The 17,582-nt window shown below is 30.1% G+C and overlaps 1 protein-coding gene across 1 annotated transcript in view; it reads left to right on the top strand.

The window, feature by feature from the left end:
* The window catches only part of LOC135956844 (repetin-like), a 103,538-nt gene that overhangs the window by 17,379 nt on the left and 68,577 nt on the right, over window positions 1-17,582 (top strand). The window lies entirely within an intron of this gene.

A 17,582-nucleotide genomic window follows, 5' to 3' on the forward strand; every position in this document is an offset into this window, starting at 1 on the left:
TATAAAACCACCATTATACCATTGGAGTGCTTTTTGGATTTTTTTAGATTTTAAATACTTTTAAAAATGTCGATAAGTTCTTGCAATCGTTTCAGTGATGTCTCCAGTTTCGTCTATTATCATGTTTTCATCCGATAAATACAAGTAAATTAAATATGTCAGTTTTTATACTCACTCAACATGTTTCTTGGATGTTCGAAAAAATATATAATTTTATTTTGATATTTGTATTTGAATTAAAACGGATAAATAAATACAAAAAAATATGATAAAGTGCAAAAAAAATTAATTTCGGTTAATCGATACAAATTAATCGATTTATTTGTTATTTGAATATCGGCAATTTTGAATTATTCAAACAGTTAACCGACAAAAATTAATCGGTTAACCGATTAACTTTAATTTTGAATACCCTAGTAAAAGACCTTTGCAAGTATTTGAGAAACATATAGTTACACAAATAAGGAGCTTTTCCGTGGATCGGCGCTTTGTCTTTTTATAATTTTTACTCAAACCATATTTTTTTTAAAAATTGGCCAAGTTCGGATAGGTCGGGGGGTGTTATGTCAGCTTAAGTGAGCCAAGTTTCCGGATCATAAAAAATAAGAAAATTTGTTTATACAAAAGAAAAAATATATCGGCTTTTTTGGGAAAAAACGTAAACTGCCCTTTTTACATGTTGCGTTTTTTTGTAGATCTTCCCAAAAACTATTTATATTTTAAATTTCAGCTCATTCGGATACTAAATGGAATTTTGGCGATTTTTTTTAAAAAATTGAGAAGCGATGTGACAACATTTGAGGGGTTACGCACAGGTCCCTATTAGCGCTAGGAAGCTGAGCAAACGTAATTGAACTCGAAAATACCTCAGCTCCAACCATGTGACATTTCGCAACAATATCTCTAATAGTTACCGAGATTCCGAATTATTTCCATAAAAACTTTTCTAAACCACTGTGCATGGTTAGCTATGACCTTTTCCCATTGTTGTGGCAGCATATGGTTTCCGCGCCCAAATAACTGCTTGTCTTTTGAAGCCAAGAACTAATCAAGCCAATGTCGGATACTCTGTTCCAAAGTGAAGTGAGTCAGGCAAAACTTCCCAACCACTTATTTCTAAATAGTTTTTAACAGGTATTGCTTAATGTGGCCTAGCGTTGTCATGATGGAATATTACTGTTAAAAGTGTGTTCGGAAAATGCTCGCTTCAAAGCAATCAGTTGTGTTCGGTACAGGTCCTATGTGATGGTCTGGTCAGATTTAAGCAGCTCATAATATTGTTACGTTTTAACCTTTTCAAAACGCTGGTTTATTTCCTTTAAATAAACCGGATCCTTTTGATTGCAAATAAAAGCCGTTTAGTAGTTTGAAAATGGTAACAACTCTTTATTTATTCAAATGTACAACAACAACAGAATTAAATAGTCACTCAATGTTTTTTTATACACGTTTGTAAATTCGCAAAAATACAGACACAATTTATAATGTACACGAATTTACTTGAAAAACACAACACACTTTAAGGCACTCAGTTGATGTTTATTCGAAAAGCGTCTCTTATAAACTGACTCACGACTGCAACCTATGCCACTATTTATAACACTGCCATCTGCACTCTAGATTGTTCTTTAACTGTCAAAATTCGAATATTCTAGATCTTACTAATACATACGCCATCTGTGGTGTACTTTCTACAATGTTCTTTAACTGAATATTCGAATTCGAATACAGCGTTGCCAACTTACGATCAAATCAACTGAAAGCTTTTATTTAATAATGCCCACAGATATGTTACAGTTTGCTATTACAGCACTGTTATTTGAAAGCATTATGCTACTTTATATAGGACCTTTTTGCTCCCACCAAATACAAATCATTTGGCTTTGGTGTCGATTCGGCTTGTTGGTCGGGCTTCGCATACGATTCGGGTTATCGTAATGGATCCACTTTTCATCGCAAGTAATTATTCGGTGCAAAAATGATTTTCATTTATAGCCTTTAAGTATCAATTCGGGCATGCAAAATCGTATTTCAATTCGTTGGTTCGTCTTTTCCAAGATTTTGGATAAATCCAGCTGCCCGCAAATGTTTTGAAATTGCTTGTACTTCCCAATGAGGTTACAAACTCTTGTTGAGTTTGAGAACAATCTTCATGGAGTAATGCATCCAATTCTTTCAGCAGAACTTTGAAACCAAAAAAAAAACACCATTTTTAAATCATACACCCATACGACCTGTTTCAAGAATATAAAGTTCTAAACTACTTTTACTATTTAACAACGATGTGAAGTGAAAATGAAATATATTTCCTATTTCTACTTTATTCTACTATATAACAAACAATTTACTAACATTTATCTAAAATATTTTAAGGAAACATAATTTTTTTTTACAAAAATCTCGATTAAAAAGAATTTTTATTAAACTCTGTTGTCTAAACCAAATATGTAAAAGTATATTTAAGTAACCTCATATGTTTATTAAACCCTGCTACTTCAATTTTCTTAATGGCTATTCCACATAATTATTAATGGCAGAAATTTTAAAATAATCCGATAATTAATATTAATCATACGTCATGTGTTTAAAAATTCTAAAATTTAAGAAAATACTTATTTCTGAACGTAGTTATTTAAAAATGATTTGGAGGAAAAATTTATAAAGACTGCATGGAGACTTAGCGGTCACTTGTAGCCACTTTAAACCTATCATCTAGTATTACAGGTTAATGTAATGAGTGTTTTGCATTTTATGGAAACAGATTTATATTCATGAATCATGTAGACGTTATTGGATTTTGTTTCTGCGATTTCCACTAAATTTAGTTTTCATAGGGAGTTAAATTTTCATTTTGCTAACAATTTATTACACAACCCTCTTACAACGTAGGATCAACAACACTGTGACAATATAAATAAAATTAAATTTGATTGAATAAAAACGAAGTAGGCTTATATTTGATGTTGTTGCTATTGCTGATGTAGCCGTATCATTTTAATAGCTAAATTTTCCCTATAAATTTCCAAAAACACAATAACAATAGCTACAACAACAACAATATGTATTAGCAACAAAAACATAAAGCCAGTTTAACAATCAATATTGTTGTTTCTTTTTTTTCGTTTTGTTTTTCTATATAGACAAATTTATTTATTGTTTAATTTTATTTATTCGCTCTCTTTTTTTGTTGGTTTTTGCCACTGAGTCTGGATGGCCAGCAGTGAGATACAAATTAAATTTTAAATAACGAAAATTTGCTTTAAATTTCATTTGAATGCACTTTATTGCGGTACATTTTGTCACAGCAATAAAATAAAATCCATATTGAAATGCCAACGGGCATATTTGCGATTTATGATTTTATATTTAAATATTATTCGACAATTTTATTATGGATGGTGCTAAATTTTGTGGGTATTTTTTGTTTTAAATGGTGCTGTTTGTTTTTTCGTAATTTTTATTTGTTTATTTTTAAATTTACAGAGTGTGAATTTAGATTAAAATGAGGATTTTTGGAAATTTATTTAAATGTTTAGATATAGAGATGATTTTAGTTAGAAAAAATTTGTGATTTCAAAGAAATGTTTGTTAATCTATTGAACCAATTACGCTGATTTTCAATATTAAAGTTGTTTGAAGTATGATAACTAGGTGGAATATGAAATTTTTAAAAAAATATATTTGTTTAGAATTTTTTTCTTAATTACTTTACTATATTTATACCCTACACCACCATAATGGGGAGGGTATATTGCGTCTTTGCAGCTGTTTGTAAATCCCAAAAATATTAGTCTAACCCACCCACATTAAAGTATACCGATCGAAAATCAGTTTAAAGTGCATAAATCGCTTAAAAATGTTGATATACACACAAAATTCAATATAGTTAACTTTAATATAGACATAAATCATACGACCTAATTTCATGGTGATCGGTCCATAATTGGTCACAGCTCCCATATAAGGCCTACTTCCGAAAATCACTCAAAAATATAAATTATTGAAATTTTAAAAAGAAAAATGTTGTTGATCTTTTACTTGGTATACTTTCTTTCTTGTTTGCCTTTCAATTTGTTGGGATTAGAAATTTTTAAACAGTGTATTTAAGTAGCCTTAAATGTTAACTACAGTCTGCTATTATATATTTCTATGTAGCTAATTTACTAAAATGTTTATGCCAAAAATCCTAAAACAACCTGTTAATTAATATCAATCATACGACCTGAGTTACCAATATATAAAATTCAAGAAAATTCTTGCTTCTTAACATTTCTCAAAATATTTTAAAATGGAAATGGAGGTTAATGGAAATCCTTATTTAGTTTAAGCCACTAATATAGAACTAAATTTTATTAAAATGTAAAATTATAGTATTTTCCCGAAATAAATTTTTTGGCAGAAGTATTTTTAAAAAACTTTTCTGACAAATCAAATTTCAAAAGTATGTTTCCAAAGCACTTAATGTTTAATAAAACCAGTAACTATATATTTCACTTGATACCAATTCTACTTGAGCAGTTTGGCAGAAATTCTAAAACAACCTGAGATTTAATATTAATCATGTGTTTCATGTGTTTCAAAAATATTAAATTAAAGAAACTTCATACTTCCTAACACATTTTAATCAATTAGTAATTTTACTAAAATTAATGGAATAATTTTACCCAAATTATTTAAAATATTTTCATAATACATATTAAATAATGTTAAAAAAAATATTTTTTTAAAAATATTTCTGATTAAACTTAGTACGATTAATAAAATTTTTAAAAATATAATTAAGTAGCCTTAAATGTTTACTAAAGCCAGCTATTAAAATTTTCCATATATCTGTTCTACTTAAAAATTTATGGCAGAAATTCTAAAACAGCTCGACAATTAATATTAATCATACGACCTGGGTTTCAAAAATATTATAATTAAGAAAATTCCTAATTTTTAACATATTTTAAAAAAAATTTGCTGTAAAAACTAAATATATTCCTTAAGAAGCATATTATTTAAAAATAAAAATCTAAATTTTTTCAACAAAAATCTTTCTATAAACATTTTTCTTACTAAACTCTGTTGTCTATATACGCATATATTTGAGTAGCCTAAAATATGTAATAAAGCCCATCATTATAATTATCTAGAAATATTTATGGTGGAAATTATAAAACATTTTGATAATTATTGAGTGTATGACTTAAAAATGCATGACTTACTATAGATGGAGTATCTTGTGAAAAACAAAAGTTTTAATAACTTATCTGTCATTAATTCCCATTTAGTTATTAAACATTATAGTGTAAACAACGACGAATTGTATGCCAACAAAGAATCATATACGGGAAGTTTTGCTTTATTTCTTTAGACAAAAGTTTAACTGAAGCACACCGATTTCTAACTGAAGCTTATGGTGAATGAGTTCCGTCCGTTTCAATGTGTGAGAGATGCTTTGTGTGGTTCAGAAGTGGTGGAAGACAAAGATCGCCCAGGCCAGGCAAAAAATTTTGAAGAGCAATTATTGGATGCTATACTCCATGAAGATTGTTGTCAAACTCAACAAGAGCTTGCAAAGTCATTGGGAGCTACTCAATCTGCAATTTTGCAAGCAGCAGGATTCACCCAAAAACACAGAAATTGAGTACCATACAATTTGGCACTTAGAGACCTTGAAAGACGATTTTGTATGGCAGAAATACTGCTTTGAAATCATTACTGGCGATAAAAAAAATGCATCCATTACGATAACCGGAAGCATAAGAGATCGTATGTGAAGCCCGACCAACCAGCCGATTAGACACCAAAGCCAAATATCCATGGCGCTAAGGTAATGCTCTGTACATGGTGGGACCTAAAGGATCCTATCTGTTACGAACTGCTTAAATGTGGACAGACCACCAGTTTTATTTTTAAATACTTTTCTTTTTAATCTCTGTCGTCTCAATACACATTTCAAACATTTCAAACATATATGTATTTGAGTAGACCATAATTTTTCAAAAGCCTACTATTACAATTAACTTGATAACTACACAGAAAAAACTATTTTTTAAACCGTTTCAATTCAAATATTTGTCCCATATTGAACTGGTTTCAATTATTTCATAATTAAATCAAGTATTCATTTGCTCAAAAACAAAATTTCTTGATATTTTCTATTGAATTTTGAGTTTTGAATTTGATTATTTTGACAATTGAATATACAATTTTCGTTATTGGATGAATTTCAAATACAAAAATTATTGAATAGATAATTTTCGTAGTTTTAGCTTTTGAGCAAATGAATACTTGATTTAATTATGAAATAATTGAAACCAGTTCAATATGGGATAAATGTTTGAATTGAAATATAATTTTTCTGTGTATTTTAGTTAAATATTTATGGTAGAAATTCTAAAACATTTTGATAATTAATATTAATCATATGACCTGTGTTTCAAAAAATATAAAATTCAATAAAATTCTTACTTTTTAACATTTTTCAAAATGATTTGACAAGGAATTTAAATGCATTCTCTATTTAGATTATTATAGGAAAATAAAAACAAAAATATGACTAAAATTTTAGCAAATTTTATTAAATGCATTTTCAAAAATTAAATATTTTTTAACATATTTAACACCACAACTATTTTACACCACAACTGCTCAGTAATACAATTTCTAAATATATACTTAAGTAGCCCCACATGTTTACTAAATCCTGTAATAAAAATTTGTTCGATAACTGTTCTTGTTAAAGATTTATGGCCAAAATGCTAAAACAACCAGTTAATTAATATTAATCATACGACCTGTGTTTCAAAATAATAAATTTGAACAAATTCTTATTCAAACATATTTATCTTTTAATATATTTGAAAGATATTTGAAGTTAAAATATCATGTATTCCCTATTTAGTACATATAAACTACTGTAATTGAATTGATGTAAAACTTAAATTTATTTCCTTTCAAATTTATTATAATTTACCTCAAATTATTTTCATAAAACTAAAGAGGCGTTATGTTTTCTTTTAATTTCTTACACTAAACGAAATATTTTTCCTTTACAATCCGTCATATTTAAATAAAAACAATCTTTGGATGATTTTATAATAAATAAAATTTAATATCGCACGTGACAGATTTTTCTCTTATCTTTCTTCTTCTTTTATTTGCAAATCCGTTATTCGGATGTAAGCGATCATACAAATACAAAGTTTTACAGTTTTTTTTAAAAAAACAAACATATTTATATAAATATAAATTAAACTGAATTAAATTAAATGTATCTTTTTTTATTGCAGTTCAGGAATTATTAACTCTCTATTTTTTGCAGCATTTAGTAGATTTAGTTCATCACGATAGCCTGTCCATTGTATTTATCGTTTCTCATTATGTGTCCCAAATACGAGATTTTCCTATTTTTGGCTGTCTTAGTTAATTGTCGTTCCAGGTTCATTCTTCTCAATACTTCATTATTTGGGACGCGGTCAGTCCATGGAATCTTCAATATACGCCTGTATATCCACATTTCAAATGCTTCTAATCTTTTCTCGTCCGTGGCTTTAATTGTCCATACTTCCACCGCATATAATAATACTGACCAAACATAGCATTTAATAAATCGTGACTTTGTTGCTAGACTGATATCATGGCTGCTAAGTACTTTTCTGTATTTATAAAAGGCATCTCTCGCCATTTCTATCCGACATCTTATTTCCTTGGATGAGTCCCATTGATCGTTTATTAAAACTCCCAGATATTTAAAGTTTTTCACTCGTTCGATTTCTGTGTTTCTCACTTTCAGTGTCGTAGTGATTTGTAAATTTTTCCTGCTGACAATCATATATTTTGTCTTCTTAATATTGATTTTAAGGCCATATGATTCACTTACACAGGTAAGTTTGTCCATCAGTTTCTGTAAGCCAGATATAGTACTTGCTAATAATGTTGTGTCGTCAGCATAGCGTATGTTGTTGATAAACATTCCATTTACCCTTATTCCAATTCTTTCCCCTTCAAGCGATTCTTGAAATATTTTTTCGGAATATATATTAAATAATAATGGCGACAATATACAACCCTGTCTTACTCCCTTTGAAATGGCAATTTCCTCAGTGAGTTCGCCATTGATTTCAATTCGCGCTGTCTGGTTCCAGTATAGATTTTTCTCTTATAATAAAACAATATATATTCTGTAAATATATGTATACAAAAACTAAAAGAATTAATAGAAAACATACATACATTCGGTTTCAATAAACAATTTGACAATAGCAAAAAATCTATCAGAATCAAATTCATTTCATACTACAAGCTAATTGGGAGCCTAGTTTTCGCCGGAATTTTAGCCTAAAACTACCTAAAATATTAAAAAATTAAACATAATCAGTTTAAACTATTATTTTTGTCTTTAAAATGTTGTAATATGATCTAAATACTATCACATAGTAACACTTTATTATTTTCTTCTATTCAAATCATCTTAAAAAAATGTTTCAAGGGTTTCTTCAGTCGTAGTAGCGATTCTCGTGGATTTGCCCATATGTATTAAATGCATATTTAAGTAAGTAGACTTATAATTAAGCCAATAAATGTCATTCCCAGGTCCATTTAGGAATAAAAACAAGTAAGAAGCCATATTCGACTGTGCCGAATCTTAAACAAATGTTAAATATTTTTAGATAAACAAAAATTTAAAAAAAAAAAAATTTATTATTGAAAATGAAATTTCAATAATAATTTCAAAATTTTTTTTTGTGAATTTATTAGTGAACAAATTTTATGACAAAAAATTTTTTTGGGTGAAAAAAAAATTCGGGTGATAAAATATTTTTCCCGATTTTGAACCATTGTAGGTCCGACTTAGTGTTTATAAAAACCCGACTTTTCAAAAAAACCAGTTTGTCGGTTAACCGAAAATTGGCCTTTTTTAAAAAACCGGTTTTTCGGTTAACCGACATCGGAAAAACGGTTAAACCGGTAAACCGTCATATATGTGTAGAAAACATAAAATGTCCAATAAAATATATACTGCTTTAAATTTTGTAATTTTTAGTAGTCAGGAATGGTTAATATTAAATAACTAAAAATATACAAAAGTGCTAATTCCATTTATTTTGTAAAAATTTCAAAATTATTATCTCAGTCTAATGGAATTGACTATAAATATGTTACTAACTATATAGTACTTGTTTTAATTATTGGTTTATTCATTAAATTTCAACCAAAACATGTAAATCAATTTTTTAATTAAATACATATCTACTTTCTGAAATGAAACAGAAAATGTTACAAGTCAAAAAAAGGACCTATAAGATGTAAACGCTGTGATTGTATGTCATTATAAAACAAGTAAGAGAGAATCTTATATACCCTTCACCAAATTATACTTAAAAATATTTTTTTTTAAATATTTTTGTTTAAACAAAATCAAAATTTTTTTTTATTGTTTTAAAATTTTTTTAAAAAAATTTTTTTTCCAAATTCTTTTTTAATTTTTTTTAAAAAAAGTTTTTTCAAATTTTTTTTTTTAATTTTCTTTAAATAATTTTTTGGGAAAAGAATTTATGACAAAAAAAACATTGTTGATGAAAAAAAAATTCGGGTTAAAAAATATTTTTTTCCGATTTTGACCCATTGTATGTCCAACTTACTATGGTCTTATATACGTCGTTGCAAAGGTCTTTGAAATATCTATCATTAGATATCCATATTGTCTATATTAATGACTTAGTAATCCAGATATAGGTCAAAAATCGAGGTTGTCCTAGTTTTTTCCTTATATCTCAGCCATTTGTGAACCGATTTTCTCGATTTTAAATAGCGACCGAGCCTGAAGAATTTCGGAGATATTGATGTATGAATCGTGTATGTAAGTTATGTGGGGGTTTCGGAAACCCCCATTTTTGTAATTGAAAACACATTTTTGTTATTTTTTGTGTTTCAATGACGAAAATTATCTATTCAATAATTTTTGTATTTGAAATTCAACCAATAACAAAAATTGTATATTCAATTGTCAAAATAATCAAATTCAAAACTCAAAATTCAATAGAAAATATCAAGAAATTTTGTTTTTGAGCAAATGAATAGATTTCGAAGAAAAACCGGTTTTTCGGTTAACCGGTATAAAGAGATCCACGATTACGGATTATTAACACTATAAAGCGACCAACAATTAAGGAGTATTTTCCAGTATAAATAAATCCTCGATAAAGGAGTATTTTAGAGTATAAAGAGACCGAAAACCCGGTTAACCGGTTTATAAACACTAGTCCGACTTACGTTGTTGCAAAGTTCTCTGAAATATCTATCCTTAGATATTTATATTGTCTATATTAATGACTTAGTAATCCAGATATAGATCAAAACTCGAGGTCATCCTGGTTTTTTCCTTATATCTCAGCCATTTGTGAACCGATTTTCTCGATTTTAAATAGCAATCGAACCGGCTCTATATACTGATATACGGATATACTGATGTATGAATAATGTTTGTTTATTATTCGGGGACTAAGGAAAGTTGATTTCAACATAAAGGCGACTCCGCTATATATATCGATCCAGAATATATATAATTTGTGGGGTTACAAATGAAAAATGTAGCAATCACAAACGGAATCACAAACTTATATATCTCCTTGCCACTCATGTTGAAGGGTATAAAAACTGTAAATTTAATGAAACTGCTTCGTCTCTTGCAGTTTTCCATTGTTTCGGTAAGACGTATTGAACCTAAGGACCTTATTTGCCTTCGGAGTTAATTATTTATTCTCCATGCCCAGTACCAAACCTAACCAATCACTGTCTCCTTTTCATCTCAATATTTTTACCATTATTTATATAAGATATTTTTGAGTTGTTTTTTTATTCAACAGCAAACCACACAGTTATTTCAAAAATGTTGCATGTAAAAAAAAAGTTTCAGCGAAAAATCCACAACAACAGCAGCACACTTACATACTCACGTCTCTTTCATTCCACAAATTCCCTGAAAAATTCTTTGTTAAACATGATTTCAGATATTCGTAATCCAATTAATTTATTTCACTTGAATACACAAAACTTTACGGATTTGTTTTCTTTTACATCAATAGCATGTAGTTTTGCGCAAAAAAAGCATTATTTTTATGTTCGTTGTTTTTTCGCTTTTTTTTTAATAAAATTTCGCAATACAAAATAATCTCTATTTAATTTTGGCATCAGTATGAGTAACAACTCCAGCAGGATATTTGCTTTGCACTATTTCTAAATTGAAAGGTGGAAGTGGCAAAGGTGGATATGGAGAAGAACAGTAACTGTGATTAAACATACAGTACGAATGACCCAGCAAAAATTTTTGTTTCTGTTTAATATATAAAAACGTTTTATATACCTACTATTTAGCTACTGCCTGGTTATATGCTTTAACAACTTCTTGGTAATTCGTTCAGTAATCCAAGTTCTGTGTCAAAACTAATTGTCAAAATGTAACGAATGATGTACTGAGTAAAACGATAAACTAACTTGTACACCTTCAAACCTCCAATAAGAAATCAGTTATTCCCGTATGAAGATCACTTCCCCAATAACTTCTTGGAAGTGATAAACGAATATAGAAATTTTAAACATCTCTTTCATACTTTCCTTCACGAAACTCGCAACAAATACTTATAGTTACAAAATTTTTTGCTGGACAGCATTTCACTGATTGCATCCTCGTCAAACTCTTGGCACGATTTGTTACAGAGTGTGGCTGTGTGTGAAAGAGAATAAATTCCAGTTTGAAAATTAAATTAAATACCAAAGGGCAGGTAAAAACATTGTGCACGTAAACTCAACATAGACAATACTTTTTTTTATATAAATACACGTTCCTATAGCTACCAGAACTCCCTCTCCCCCACAGATACTCAAAATAATAGTTTACTAGCAGTGCATTATAAATTTGTACAGTATGTAGTGGATTTAGTGAAATAAATTAAATCAAACTACATTTTTAACACCATTCAACAGAGTGGTTGGCTGCTAGATTGGTCTCTATATACAAGTGAGATGAATGTTGGATATTGGATGCTACAAAATAACTCATTGACCTTTTCAGTTGATGTGGTTCATGTTTCAGCGTTTATTTATTTTTTTTTTGTTTCTGTTGGTCATCTAAATGTATCTGTTTGAATACAAAATATTTATACGAAACACAAAAAAAAAAAAAAATGGCGACACATATTATGTATAGGATGAAAATGACTATAAAATAAAGTAAATTTAAAATTATTTAAAAAAATAAGTTTAAAGTTGAAAAAGTCGTTCTTTCTAGGAAATTATGTTATTGGTCCTACAAAACTTTAAACGTGGGTATTTCGGAAATCAGCAGTACATTACAGAATCCACCATAGCTTCTGATGATGCTTTAAATATCCCCATTAACCTTATTCAAAAATTATAAGTGTGGAATACATCCAAGGGACATTCCACACTCTCCCAACGCCTAGCCCATTCAACAGTATTTTCATTCTAGATAAGACTTTTCTTATCAGAACAAAGTTAATCATTGGTAATGATGTTCTTGCATCATCTTACTGTCATCTTCACAGCTCTTACGAAAACCAATTCATTCAACATTCCACCAATCAGAAACTGTTGCACACCATTATCCGTACCCAGACTAACCATATCATCCATCCAAGATCTGTATTTCGCCTTAGCAACATGTATATTATGCAATTGGCCCAAATTGTTTTTAATTATTACCCCAATTTTTATAACCACTATCAAAGAAGCTGGATCCTGGCAAGAACAAATATTTTAAATCATTTTGAATGGTACATATCTGTCATTTATTCTCACTTGCACACTGGGGCAGAATCAATTTTTTTTGGAAATAAATCTGTCATTTCTAAACGTCTGGTCCGATCGTATAAAATAAAATTTGACGTGGGCGTAGCCAAGCAGTATTCGAGTTTAAGTTATTAAAATGGCCCAACAAAAGCTCCAGGGGCAGCGCTATGGGGGCTCAATGTAGGGTACCTTCGACATGTAAAATTTTTAAACACGTGCCTTTTTTTGTTTCTCATCCGATTTCAAAGATTTTTATATTTTTGGAAAGCGAAAATGCCAAAGGAAATCCCGCAATTCCTAAAAATTGGAGCGAAAATCCCAAAAAATATATTTTTTACAATTTTGCCCATAGGGCTCACATTTCTTTCGGGGCTGGGAAAATACTTTGGGGATTGATAGGGAACATATCAAGGTTTCCATAGCTGCTTTCCGTTTTCTGATCACAGCTTTGGGATTTTAGAACATGTGGCCCTATGTTGAAATTTTGATGAAAAATAGGTAAATTTCCGAAGGGCGTACGTCGACATATTCGAAAAATATAATATATTTTTTATACCAAAATGTTCTCCGTAAATATACCTTACAGAAAAACATAAAACTAAAAAGTTTTTTTTTAATAAATAAGATTGTTGTCAAACTCAACAAGAGCTTGCCAAATCATTGGGAGCTACTCCAGTAGCAATTTCAAAATGTTTTCGAGCAGCAGCAGGGAAATTGGGTACCACACGAATTGATGACGAGAGTCCTTGAATGATGATTTTGCATGTCCGATATTATACTTCAATGCTATAAAAAGAAATCATTTTTGCGCCCAATAATTACCTGAGATAAAAATGAAAAATGGATTGAAGCATTGTCCGAAAAACGCCCAGAATATGTGGCCAGACATGAAACCGTAATATTCCATCATGACAACGCTCGATGTTGCAATACCGGTTAAGAAGTATTTAGGATGAAGTGGTTTGCCAATTTTACTTCACCCTCTTTATAGTCCAAACCGTACCCCGTCCGAATTTGTTTCGATCGAAACAGAACGGCCTCTCTGGGATATGCTTCACTTTGGAAGAAGGCTTGATTCGTTCTTGGTCTCAAATAAATAATACTTTGAATTAATTTATATTGTACAAATGCTTCAAAATAAAAGCTAACAATTTAAAAAATCCTGCATTTTTATGTTCAGATGTGGTGATTTTGACACGAAAGACAAAGATCTACCAGGCCAGCCAAAAAAGTTTGAAGACCAATAACTGGAGGGATTACTTCATGAAGATTATTGTAAAACTCAAAAACTTCATTCAAATGCAGAAAAATTTGGTGCATTTTGCATGTCCGAAATTAGCTTGAACGCTTTAAAAGGAAATCATTTTTGCACCTAATTATTACCTGCGATAAAAAATGGATTGAAGCGAGCGTTGCCCGAAAAACGCCCAGAATATGCGGACAGGCATGAAACCGTAATATTCCATCATAACAACGCTCGACCACATGTTGCAATACTGGTTAAAAAGTATTTAGAATGAAAATTTATAGTCCAGATCGTGCCTCGTCTGACTACTATTTATTTCGATCGGAGCAGAACGCTTTCTTTGGTATATACTTCACTTTGGAACAGAGTCGTTCTTGCCCTCAAAAGATAAGCAATTCATTTGGGCTCGAAATTCATATGTTGCCAGAAAGATGGGAAAACGTCATAACTAACAATGGACAATACCTTGAATAAATTTATATTGAACAAATGCTTCAAAATAAAAGATAACTATTTTAAAAAAATCCTCAGTTTTTAAGTCATACAGCCAATAGATAACTAGCGTAGTCGATATAGCCATTTCCGCATGTTTGTTAAAATCAACTTTCCGAACGAAGACCCCGAATAACTTACAAACATGATTGATACATCAACACATCGGGTACAGCCCTGGTTCAGTCAGTAGATTTAAGCACCTATTTTTCAAAAAAAATTTGTAATAAAAATTTTATCTTAAAGAATACTTTTGTGAGAGGTTTATAACAGTGATATATCATCGACATTTTTTATTCTTTTAAAAGGCCTATCGATGTCACAATGTATTGATTATAACGCGGCTTCGCTTTATTGCCGCGTCCGAAATGTCCAATTTTCATGGACATGGGTTATGTTGGCTTGAAGGGCCGCTGTGGTTTGTGGTTCCCACAGACCTATATATATATGAAAGGGTCTAACGGGATCAAATCCCACGATCTCGGCATCCAGTTCACATCACCTACACGTGAGATAACCATGCCCTCAAATCATTCTTGCAGAATGTCCAATGTGGCACGTAGTGCCGTCCTGTTGAAGCCACATGTCGTTTGACTCCCTCTCATTCAAATCAGGCTAAATATTTGAGACCTCGCGCTCGCCCTTGATGGTGATGGCCTGGCCAGTGACTTTTTGGGATGCTCCTGGATTTCATGTGTATTAGTATCATCTCAAATTCGACAATTTTGTTGCGTTTATCCAGACATGAGCCTCACCGTATTGATAAAATATTTTTATCATTTGCACGAGTTATTAAATTCTAATACGTTCATGGTGATTTGGCAAAACAAACTGAATAAATGACAGCTAATTCGACAGATGTAGCTTCAATAATATAGCCGCTATCAACTGCCAAAGTATGGAAGTCCCTATTGGAGGACCATTTAGACGTATGCATCCCTCAGTGTTTTGAGAAGAATCAATAACGGACTGATTACTCTAAAGTCATACAGTATTGTTTCCGATCATTTCCTTCCTTTCGAGATAAACACGACATTCCTATATCTCCAACTCTTAGAGGCATACAACATTTAATGCAATTATAGAAGATTATTACGTGCCATGTAAATTCAACTTGTAATCATACAACATCCTCATTATAATCGTTATTATAGCATATTTACAATATCCAATGCAGTACCTGAAATATTGAAGTGCTAATATGATAACACAAAAATCATAACCTAAAAATCATAAAGATATTAAATGACATATTGAAATTATAAATGTATCTACATTATATTCTATGGAAAAACGTAAATTTACCTAAATTTCATTTCAACGCCATTTATTTTGAGCGATTTTTCCAGATTACCTTAAATAGTTCCACATCAAAAACTCATAAAAGCCAAAATAATAGAATTTTAAAAAAATAAATATTCTCGTACAAAAGAATAGTTTATTTGTTCCCCCCAAAACTATATAAATCAACAACAATGAACAGAATAAAAAATATAATTTTATAAACATTTGCACACGTAAAATAGCTGTAGCAGCAACTAAGTATTACATTTAAATCGGGAGTTACAAAAACAGAGTGAAAAGTAAAACTAAAAAAAAATACAATGAAAGCAAACGAAATGGAGAAAAAATCATTTAGTCACTTATTTTGATGGTCAACTTCTGTTATTCCACCAAAAACCCCTGAAAAAAAATAAAGGCAAACAATAAAACCTGCTAAAAAAAATATTTTTATTTGTAAGTGTAAACGTGTGTATGTAAGTTAGTGAGTAAGCAACAATGGCAGTAACAGCATAAATTGCAGTAGTATGTTGATAGTAAGACACTGAGAGAAAATATTTAAAATTACTTTGAATTCTTTCAGGTGTTTTCAAATTTATACATCAACATTTAATACAAGAATTAAATTATACAACCTCCATTTAGGGATAATGTTAATAACGTTCTTTATAAATTATTATTTTTTTTATTTAGTCCCATTAAATTATTAAACTTTTCTTTAAGTGTAAACAAAATTTAACCAAAAAATAGGAAAAAAATTAACAAAAACTATAAACCAAATCCAACACTAAACTAACTTCCGTTATTCAACTGTATTTGGTTGCTTTTGCTGGTGTTTGTTGTTTGTTGTTGCTACCAGTTTTTGTTGCTATTTAAAGTTCAAAAACTGTATAAAATATACTGACTTACTCACTTCATTCATTTGCACTCTTTCACATACAAACACACGCACGTATTTAATCACATTCTCCTTGCAGATCATGGAACTAGCTCACCGTTCCACTATTCACCCATTTGTATCTAAAACCAGTCTTTGGACTGGTGAAATCGGTTAATAAGTTTCAACTTTTTAAGCTTCGCAAAACCATAATTATTTACAATATTGAATATTTTAACATATTCAATATTGTAATTATGTTTTTTTAAACCTTAAACATTGTTAGGGGTATATTGTGGGATTTTTAAAAAATGTTAGCTTTTATTTAGAAAGCTATGACCTTTTCACATCTTTCTGGCAACATATGGAGGCCAAGAACGAATCAAGACAATTTCAGATACTCTGTTCTGAAGAGATAACGTTCTGCATCGATCGAAACAAATAGTAATAGGGCGAGCAAGGTCTGGACTATAAGGCGAGTGAGGCAAAACTTCAAAAATTCGTTTTAACAGATATTGCAACATGTGACCGAGCGTTGTCATGGTGGTATTTTGCCATGACAACTTGTATGTCGCCAATAATCTTGTATATAAACTTGATGTAGCTAATGACTTTCTAAAGAAACTTTGATGGAAGCACTTAATTTCAGTTGAAAAAATTTTGACGGCAATGATTTTCTATGGAAACTTTTTTGTCGCCAATAATTTTATATAGAAATTTTATGTCGCTAATGACTTTTAGCAGATACTTACATATCTGTCGCTAATGATTTTCTATTGGATGTATGACTTAAAAAGGCGGGATTTTCAATAGATGGCGTATCTTTTGAACTTAGTTTTTGTTTTTAATATGTAACTTGTCGCGTCATATGCGGGAAGTTTTGTTTGTTTT

The sequence above is a fragment of the Calliphora vicina genome, chromosome 4 (genome assembly GCF_958450345.1).
Source record: "Calliphora vicina chromosome 4, idCalVici1.1, whole genome shotgun sequence".
Classification (NCBI taxonomy): Eukaryota; Metazoa; Arthropoda; class Insecta; order Diptera; family Calliphoridae; genus Calliphora; species Calliphora vicina.